Source organism: Diabrotica undecimpunctata, chromosome 10 (genome assembly GCF_040954645.1).
Source record: "Diabrotica undecimpunctata isolate CICGRU chromosome 10, icDiaUnde3, whole genome shotgun sequence".
Classification (NCBI taxonomy): Eukaryota; Metazoa; Arthropoda; class Insecta; order Coleoptera; family Chrysomelidae; genus Diabrotica; species Diabrotica undecimpunctata.
The window spans coordinates 47,334,153-47,345,337 of record NC_092812.1 but is presented as its reverse complement, the minus strand read 5'-3'; the positions used below and the strand labels follow the sequence as shown (position 1 = coordinate 47,345,337).

The 11,185-nt window shown below is 32.3% G+C and overlaps 1 long non-coding RNA gene across 1 annotated transcript; it reads left to right on the top strand.

Moving 5' to 3' along the window:
* Positions 1 to 1,545: 1,545 nt before the first annotated feature.
* Positions 1,546 to 7,482, top strand: LOC140452117 (uncharacterized). Its single transcript, XR_011952136.1, has 2 exons — positions 1,546 to 3,535; positions 3,624 to 7,482. It is a non-coding gene; the product is annotated as an uncharacterized lncRNA (long non-coding RNA).
* Positions 7,483 to 11,185: the final 3,703 nt, after the last annotated feature.

Below are 11,185 nucleotides of genomic sequence, written 5' to 3'. Positions count from 1 at the left end.
GCACAGTGCTTACTTAGTTCCTATTATTCTCATTAGTGTTGAATCATATAACAAGGAAAATACAGGATTACATTTTTCCTGGTTCCTAATGTATGCTGGATGATAAGAATTAGTAAGAAGATTATCTAAAACACAAGTGGTCTCTTTAACTAAGGGTACTGTCATAACAATTTTCCCCGCTTAAAAAAAGTAAATAAACAAATCTAATTTGGTAGACTCTATCTGAAAGAGTAGCAGTAACTTTTGGAGTAGTAGGAAGTCTGACCTCAGTTTTATCAAAGATCCTTTAAGTGTTTTTATTAAAATCATTGGATTCATTCTTATCATTACAAATAGGACTTCCTACTGCTTCATTTGTTATTGATACTTCGATCAATATTATAGGTATAGTTTTATACCACTGGACGAATTTGATTCTGCAATAGGAGTTTTATTATTAGGTTTAATTAATCGCGTTCTAGGCTTAACTTTCAATAAATTCTGTGATGAACTAATGCCTGTAACTGTTGATGGTGTATTTCTGTACGTAAACAAAAAATTTAACAACTGGTTTGCAATCATCTATCTTGTTACTAGAACACTTCTTCCAAACTGGCTAGTAGAAATGGACACACTAGGAAAAAATTCATTACTTCTTACAAAATTTAATGTTTTATCCAATCTCTTTTTAACAGTTTGCACTGCACTCTCCGCAATGCCATTGCTTTGAGGGTGATAAGGTGGTGCCTTCATTGGTATTTCCCATTGGCTTGGCAAAACTGCACAATCGCCATCGTCAAGGGGACTTAATACGGTACGCAAAGAAACTTACAGCGCTAAATTGTATACATAGGGTGGCTCATCAAAAACATACTGGTATACATAAGAAATAGGAAAAATATGAAACACGTGAACTGGTTACAAATAATAACTCAATCTTTACCCCTGATGCTCTCATAATCAAAATTTCAATCGGAAGTGATCAAGAAATTAGAAATCCCATGAATATATTTTTCTAAAAATGCAAAAATCAAAAAACTTACCTTATCATTAAATGTAATCAATTCTATATTCTGTGACGAGGATTTTATTAAATATTTCCTTCTGCAGCTTTTAATTGATTTTTGTCTACTTTTAAATTCTCATCTTTATTTTTCTTTTAAGAGAGTTAATATTTCTCCAACCAATATTTACAACTATTGAAGTTTTTATTCAATTAACGCTGAATTTCTTTATAATCGAGCTTTTGCCAATTTCAAGCTTAATATTTTTAATTTCCGTACCACAAATATTTGTCATCTTTTTCTTTTAAATTAAAACTTCTGATTTTTTTTTCTCCTGAATGAGCTTAGCAGAGCTGTATTAGCTTAGCTTTTCTTTTTAGATATATATTTTTCCATATAATCCAAATAATTCTTCCAACTTTCAGTATTTGAGTTTTTTATTTCTTAATTGTACTTTTTTTGCATTCGTCGAAAAGGGAATAGTGGCAATGAGGAGGAAGAGTTAATGAGCAACAGAAAAACACGTTTTTTTAACATACATATGGATTATTGTGATGTTCTTTACACACTTTTTAAAAATAATAGTGGATTTTTGGATAAATAATGTAAAAACAAATAAATAAAAAAACAGCTTAAAACTATAATACATATGTACATAAATCAATGGATCACCGAGGAGCGCATAGATATTTTTATTGAATAATATTAATTAGTCTAGGTCTAAAACTCTATATAATGACGAAGTATCAAAATTTGAGAAAAAAAAAAGAAAGAAATATAGCTTAGCTTTTTATAGATTTGACTTCTAGAAAGCAAAGCAATTACACATTCATCTTAAACAAAGTTAAAATAAAGACTATCACGCCTTTTTGATGCGTATTAAGCGTCCTCTGTTAATCTACTTACATAAATTGTTCTTGGACGATTTGAAGTTATATAAATTTCAGAGGTTAATAAAAAGATTTGGGTGACTTCTAATAGAACATGTTATAAAACACATATATTCGGTAAACATATTGTTTATTGTTTCTTAAATGTAAACAGATTGCAATAAATAAAGGATGATTAAAAAAATTTGAGATTTCCAACTCACAATTTTTTTTACCAAATTCTTTGGTAACTTGACGAAATTGATACAATATAAAAACACGTTTTTGTTCTGGATAAAGAAATAAATGCTAAATAATAAATAAAACTTCACAGAACATACATAGTTAAAGTGTTTGAGGTAAATAAAGCTAATACATCTGTCCACAACAAATAAAAGTTTTATTGTAATAAAGTTAAGCAAATGAAAAATTGGTATATATTATTTTACGTCAACAACGTGAGTTTAGATGCATCTAAAGATTTATCCAGTATAAAGTCCAATACTGATCAACTGCCATTAATGTTTTTAACACCTTGATAAGCTCCGTTTACCATAAAACATTTTAATTCTAAGAAACAAAAAAAGAACAAATATACAATAAAAAAAATGATAAAAGAGTAAAAAAATATATAAAGACTGAAATGAACCTCGGTTAGACTTTAAAAGGAAAATAAATTCTCTAAAATCTGTTTAAAAAGTAGCTAATACAGAAGCAAATTTTTACTCAGAACTTACGATAAATTAAAATTTTTGATTTAAGCACATATCGATGGTCCCAGGTCAAATACCTCCTACTGAATATTTTATATTTTGAGAATAAATTAAAATAACATATTTTTACTTTTTGGCGTTATTACTCCAATCCGGAAATGTTTTCCAAAATAAAATAAAATTATAAAATTTGATACACATAACCTATAAAATACCATTCTTGTTAATTGGCGATAAAGTAATTCTTGGCAGTTTAGACTACTTTGCCTCGACCTTGGAGATTTCTACATCTAAAAATCAGTAAATGTGTTATTATACCCTAGTTTGACATTATCTTCTGATCTTTATGCATGCTGTAAGTTTTTAATTATAAATTATGTGCGTTGTTACCTTATTAACCCATTAGCGCCGTGCGTTGCTTTAAAGCAACGGCAGACATGCCTGTATTTGGGAGGAGCTTGAAGTCATAAGACAGTCATAAAAGAGGTGTAACGTTGCAAAATCCATCAATCATAATCGTCCACACTCAGTTATGCGTATCTATTTGCGGTGTTAAGAACTGTTTGTTAGTTTGGTGCATTTGAAGTTGAGTATAATATTAGAACTTGAAAATAATGGACATTCGATTTGAGTAAGTACCATAATTTCGATATAAATGAAACTTATTATTTATATATGTTAAATTTGTGTTGATTATACTTCTAACAAAACATATTTTAAATAATTTATATGAATTGATCAATAACTACTTGTCAGTGCCTGTTGTAATCCAGCCGTTGCCTTAAAACGGCGCTAGGCGCTTGTACTACCTATATTTTAAATTTTATCATTTTTGTTCTAGACGAGGTTTTTCGCTTGCTCAAGCCCTTGATATAATTTATAATGATGAATTAGATGGCGATATTTTTGTAGAACCTCCAGATACAAATGTAGACACTGACGAGGATTCAGGAGATGAAGATGGAGGAGGGTATGTAGTGATATAGTAATAAAATCTTTTATAATAAAAACGTATGGCCTTAGTAGTGTAATGTAATGTTAATACCTACCATTTTTAGGCTGGTAGATAACCTTTCATCCCGTCAATTACGTGCCGGAGCAGAAATACGACTACCAAACAATGAAAGAATTGGTTTGAACGAAGATTATATACAGAATGAAGACATTCCTGGCCGTGGCTATAATTTTGATTCTGAAGTGGTAAAAAATTGGCTTTGACAAAGAACCTGCATCGGTATTTCCAAAATTCGACTATTTTAAATATGAACAAATGTCTCCAACAAAAATATTTGAACAGTTTGTAAATGATGCATTTATCCAACATTTAGTGGACGAAAGTCGTCGCTATGCATTATTTTTAAATTGTCCCGATCTGACTTATACCAAGGACAAAATTCAAAATCAAATAATGACTATGAAAAACTATTTGGAAAAGCTGCCAGTCCTTTGTTATTACTATTAGACGATCTGCCAGCCGAGAAAAGCAGTCTAAGATACAATATTTATATGGATAATTTGTTTTCTGGAACGGCTTTATTTTCATATTAAAAATTTCGTCGTTATAACGCCATAGAAACCATTCGCGAAAACTGAGTTCCCAGAGGATGCCCGTTAACTCCTAAAAAGGAGTTTCTGAAAAAAGATCGAGGTTATTTTGAAACAGCTATTAAACGAAATGATGGACAATTATATGTCCGGTGGATGGATCATGCAGCAGTAACAATGATTTCATCATCCTGCGGCACTCAAGAAGTAGGTCAAGTAAGAAGATTTTCTCAGAAACTCAAACGAAACATAATTGTTTCTAGACCGAAATTGATCGCCAAGTATAATACATTTATGGGAGGAACTGACCAAATGGATCAGAATGTAAGTTGCTACCGGATCAGTATTCCTGGCAAAAAATGGTATTGGCCAATTTTTACGTGGATGCTCGATGTTACATTACAAAATAGTTGTATATTGTATAATAAAACTGGCAGAGAAAAGGTATCGCAATTAGATTTTACAAGAGAGATTGTAAGCACATATTTAGCGAAGTATAGTGTACTTAGTAAAGTAAGTGGAAGACCGTCGGCTTCCTTGACAGCATCTGTCGAGAGCCGAGTATCGGATGACATTCGTTTTGACACCATCAATTATTTGATACAGTACATTCCACATGGGAAAAAAAAGATGTGCGTCTAAAACATGTAAATCTATCGTTAGAACAATGTGTTTAAAATGTGATATTGGACTATGTACTTCTTGTTTTATACCGTTTCACTCTCGATAGTGTAAATTTTTATAATTAATCACACCGAATTACATTTTTTATGAATAAATATCTATTTTTGTTTTATTGCCTACTTTACTGTATCCCAAATGCTTTAATTTTTTAGTTTATTATTTTCAACAAAAACTAGGTAGTGTAAGCGTCTAGCGTTGCTTTAAGGCAACACGTAATATCTCAGAAAAAATATTTAATGCAGTTTTTTATTATTTAAACACAGTTCATTAATAATATTGCAAAAAATAATACAAAATCAATAATTTATTAATCTCGGCGCTAATGGGTTAATGTTGGTATTGTCATATTGCTAACTTCTTCTTTCACTATTGGTAAGTAGATCTTGCTGCATTCTGTAGATCAGCTACAGAATCTGATCTAACATCAGATTTGTTATGCGATTAGCTTCATTTAGTAAAACGAAAGCTCACTGTTTAATGAAAGTAAAAGAAGGAACGATGCAGTTCACGTCTTAGTAAATTAAGTAAACTGCGTAAAAACTTCACCAAAAAAAGAAATTAGCAATAAGAAAATACAGACAATCCAAGGAGACAAAGATCAGAATTTGATAACAATCTAGGCTACAATCATACCTTTCAAGAGTTTTAACTTTGGAAGTGTAGTAAATGTCTGATACCTCTGAGATCGACGCAGCTAACTCTAAACTCTCAATATTTCATTTATCGCATATTGACAAAACGTTATTTTAGAGATTGTACACATTTTTTTATATTATTTTTTGTTGTTGTGTGAAAATATCTTTCGTCGAAACGTCACAGACAAAAAACATGTAATTGTAATGTAATGACAAAATATAAAATATTCAGTGACAAAAATGCCACTAGTAAATAGTTTCAGAATGAAATACCTCCTAGTCCAAAAATTGTATTTATTGTAAGATTACATTGATTCCTTACAGGCCGTGGATCTGGAATTATTGCTTCCTCGGCGACAGATCACCAATTCTGTTAGTGATCACTTTCAATCAGGAAGACAAAGCACACTCTAACATTATAAAACTCTGGGCGTTAATGCTTCCACTACTTTTTCAATTATTTTACTACTTTAAGAGAATCAGATACATCATCTATTAGATGCCAAAAATGCCACATAATGTAAAAAATGTAAGAAAATATAAAATTGAAGAATTTTTTAATAAGGGATCAATTGTTTTTCATTACCATTTAAAATTTTTGATATGATTGTGGGATTGAGAGATGAGTGATTGATTTTTATGTAGAAATGTCTCCTGAAAAATTTTTACGTATTTGCGGTTTGTTTATAATCCCATTATCATTCTGAGTGGCTGGTAAACTGGAATGTACTATATATTAGGAATTCACAAAATTAAACCAACTAATAAAAATTATAAAGATAAAGTGGGAAAGATAAATCGTGACAACAGCAGATTTAGTAAAATAATGATAAGATCAAGATAGGGACACAAGAACGGAACCAACACAAATTGATAACGAAGAAGCTCCAATAATATTAAAATCTGAAATCCAACATGCTATAAACAACTCAAAATCTGGCAGAGCCCCTGAGCCAGATGAAGTTCATATCGAGCTGATTAAACTTTTAAACGAAGACAATTTAAGTGCAATAACTATACTCTTTAACAACATATACAAATCTGGTGAGATACCTACAGAATGGCTCCTATCGACCTTTGTTCCGCTACAAAAAACCAAGAACCCCAAACACTGTAATGACTATAGATTAATCAGCTTAATGCCACACTTATTAAAAACATTTTTAAAGATTATACAAGAAGAATAATTATTATGCAAGAATATTCAGAAAGTGCGAAGCGGATATCAGTAATAGTCAGTTTGGCTTTCGTAACAGTTGAAGCTCTGTATAGTTTCACAACTCTTGCCCAAAAATGTCGAGACCAACAAAAAGATCTTTTCGTTGCGTTTATAGACTATGAGAAAGCTTTCGACAAAGTTAAACATACCATTCTCATGGAATGTCTAAAGAGAAAAGAACTCGACAAAAATGACATTAACATAGTGAAAAATCTCTATTGGAACCAACAGACTGTGGTAACATTAGAGATGGAAATAGCATGGATGCGCAACAGATAAGTAGAGGAGTAAGACAGGGCTTACTCCTCTACTAACTACTAACTTTCACCATTACTATTTAATATATATTCCGAAGAGTTATTTACGCAAGCATTTAAAAACTGTACAAACGGGATCAAGAGAAATGGTGAAAATATAAATAACATCCGTTATGCTGATGATACAGACATTATCGCTGAAAGTGAGACAGACCTGCAGACGTTACTAAACACAATTCGTGATACTGGGGAACAGTTTGGTTTAATAATAAACATAAAGTAAAGAAAAACCATGGTTATCAGTAAGAGGGGCAAAGTCATTACAAGGATCCAGATAAAAAATGAAGATATAGAGCAAGTCGACAAAATGAAATATTTAGGAGTCTGGATTACGGAAGATCTGAATCCGAAATCAAAAATTCGCTCAAGAATAGAGCAATCAAGCGCAGCCTTTTTGAAGGTGAGGAAATTTCTGAGTAACCAAAGACTCAATCTGGAAATCCGATATCGGATGGTAAAATGATATATCCACTCTATTCTTCTTTATGGTGTCGAAGCCTGGACTGTTAATGTTGACTTAATGAGAAAACTGGAAGCTTTTGAGATGTGGATTTTTAGGAGAATTTTGAAGATACCATGGACCGATCATATTACGAGCGAAATGGTGTTGCACAGAATGGGAAGAGACAGAGAACTTTTGACCACCATGAAAAGTCAAAAGACAGCATATTTGGGGCACATACTTAGAAATGATAAGTACGAGTTGTTGCAGCTGATTATGAAGGGTAAAATCGAAGGAAAAAGGGGTCCTGGTAGACGACAAATATCCTGGCTGAAGAACATTCGCGACTGGACAAGGTTAAACACACAGACGCTCTTAAGAAAAGCAGAAGATAGAGACGAATTTGCAATGGTTATAGCCAACCTTCATTAGGCGAAAAATGAAATGGACAAAGAATTATTTACGAGAAGCATTTATCAAAAAGGAAACTCAAAGAATTATGAAAACGGTAGTATATAGTAACATCGACGCTCATATATGGAGGCAAATTATGTTTAATAATCACCAAATAAATGCTAAATAAGTGCAATAAAGAACATTGTAACTAAAACAACAGAATAATACTATTCACTTTCGAACCGCTCCAACCCGGACTACTATTCAAAAATGCTTCTCTGTAGTTTTTAGTTTCCCTGATATCTTTAAAAACAAAGAAAATCGACGGTTAATTCTTTAACAAGTTCCTCATCGCAATTTAATAAAATGCCCATTTCCAATAAAAAGCAAAATACAGTAGAGAAAGAGTCGAATCTTCAGAAACTGATCCGAATCTTAAAATTAAATTTAACGGGTCACGGAGGAGTAACAGCGGAACAACGTCGTGTTAGAGATAGTTCAAACACTCCTGACCATGGAGCTGCGCGAAGGCGGAGTCAAATTCACGTAAAGGCAGAAAGGTTCTATTGTAAGTGGAATTATACAGTGCATTGTACAATGCGTTTTGCATGGAAGTGGGGACTAAACCAAATTTCGTCTACTGCGCCGTCAGGAGTGCTTGCACTATCTCTACGCAAGTATATTCACTTGAACGAAATGTAGATTGTCAACACAAGGAATGTGTGATAAATGTATGCACACTTTCTAGATGTGCTGAAGAGGTATCTACTTGTTACAAAATCACGAATACTGTAACTAATTATATACAAAAGCTTAACAAAAGTAACAAGTAGGTAGTCGCAAGTAACGACAATCAACACCTCTACGTAAAAACTCATAATCTGCAGTTTTAACAGATGTGCATTCAGAATCGTGGTATGCGTTTCGAGTCAGATTTATGTGTGTTGAATTTGTATGTATATTCGTATTTAAAGGGAATTTTATTATATAAATATAATGTTCTCTTTCTAGCTGAAATAAAAAAGAATAATTTTCACTACAAATTTGTTTAATTTCATCAATTTATCTGGATTTTACAGCACTCCGAAGTTGACCGGGTTCTTGAATATTCTAAAGAATATGATAAAAATGGATCATTAGGCTTAGTTTTCTATTATATATTTTTCTATTCATATAATTTATATAATACACGGAATTAGGCATTAAGGTGAACGGCATACCAATTAGCAACCTACGCTATGCAGACGACACAGTGATTATAACTGATAAATTGGAAGATCAGCAGTTATTACTTGATAGGGTGAATAGCATAGGTAAAAAATATGGCCTCAAAATCAACATTTTGAAAACGAAATATATGGTCATTAGCAGAAACCCTCCAGAAAATCCGATAATATGCATAGGTGACGATCGCATAAAACGCGTGAAAACTTTTAAATACCTTGGCACCACAATCAATGACCAATCGGATCCACAACAAGAGATAAAAACCCGAATACAAATGGCAAGACAAGCTTTTGTGAAATTCAGACCGCTTCTATGTAATCAAAACCTACATTTCGAAATACGCTACAGAATGGTCAAGTGCTACATATGGTCCATCTTGCTTTATGGCATGGAAACGTGGACTTTGAAAAAAACATCTATCAACAAACTTGAAGCATTTGAAATGTGGTCATTAAGAAGAATGATGCGCATACCTTGGGTGGATAGAGTTCGAAACGATGACGTCCTTAAGAGAGCCGGCGTGGAAAGAGAACTCTTTAAATTAATTAAAAAACGCAAGATTGGTTACCTTGGGCACATATTGAGAGGAGCAAAATATGAAATACCTCAGTTAATCCTACAAGGGAAGATTGAAGGTAGGAGAGGAGCCGGCCGCAAACAATTATCCTGGTTAAGAAATATTAAAGAATGGACAGGAATACACAATACAGGCGAGCTGTGTCACGCCGCCAAGAACAGAATTCTAGTAATGAGATAGTCGCCTACGCACTTTGGTGTATGGCATGTTAAGAAGAAGATAATTTATTATTTTGTGAACATTCTTAGATTATTATTAGTTTATTATCGACCTTTTTCCCGACCACCTATCCGTTTTTAAAGTGGTAAAAACTAATATTTATAGTTCTTTGGAAGATTAATCATATTGGTACTATGATGTTAACAGTAATCCTAAAAATTATAAATGAATGCATTTTAAATTCACATTTTATAGAAGTCTAAAACCTCAATACAACCCTGTACGATTATATTGAACATAAGGTTTCACGTGTTCTGTGCATGACGTGTTGACAAGTTACATTTCTTTCAAGTAAATACGGTATAAGCGAAAGCGACGTGCCAGCCGAATCTCAAATTCTTCAGACATTTTGTGGTTTCTCAATTATTTCGGTGTATTTCGTACCCTTGCATCTTGTACATCCTAGAAGGTGTCTCAAACTAAACATAAAAAACATCTCCGGTTTCCACTAGGTGTAAACCCAAAAGAGAAGTTTGAGTAAACATTTACCCAACAGTGTAAATAACATAGAAACAACATAAAATAAAAAAAAAAATAGCGGAATCCATTAATCCGGTCACGAGAAAATTAACTATGAAAATAATCATATTTTTGGTGCAAAACTATTTCGGTTAAGTTAAGGTTAAGCATTGATTCTTCCTAGTTGGCGAATGCCATACATTTCAAATTCCACAATTTTGGAAGAGTAGTATACTTTTGGGTATAGTATTGGTTTGAGGTCATCAATATACAAATGGTAGTTCTTGCAATTTAGATACACAAAGCGTCCAAGTCTTAAAGTACTAAAAAAATAACTACACGCTTTTGTCAGGAATGCTTACATAATTAAATACGAACAACAGTAACTGTCAGCGTGTTAAACACAATATTAAAGTAAGCTTACGACTATAAAGGTAGTATAAAGTAAACGAAGTAACTGACTGATATTATTAATGCAAACGATAAAATAAGGAATATCACAAAAAATTTCGCTCATTTGCTGCTTGAGTTTCAACCTAGACTTGCTACATGTATTAGGCCGCTTTCTAGATCACTAAGTAATTATATTATAATTCAGCAATAATTGGTTTTCGTTTAAATTCTCCAACTACACAACTTCTTTTCGTATACAGGGTGCTCAATGATCAACTGTTGTGACAAAGTCCGTTATGTCTGTTACTGTAGGAGATACCAAAAAAATTTATTTACAAAAATAGGAGGCAAATCTAAACTTCATATTTGAAAACAAGTTACAAATATACAGGGTCTTCCATAACACTCTACCGCACCAAAGATGTTTTTTAAATGAAACATCTTACATTTTATTTTAAATTTAACACCCGCTTCACTTCCTCATTACAAGAATATAGTGTTACACAG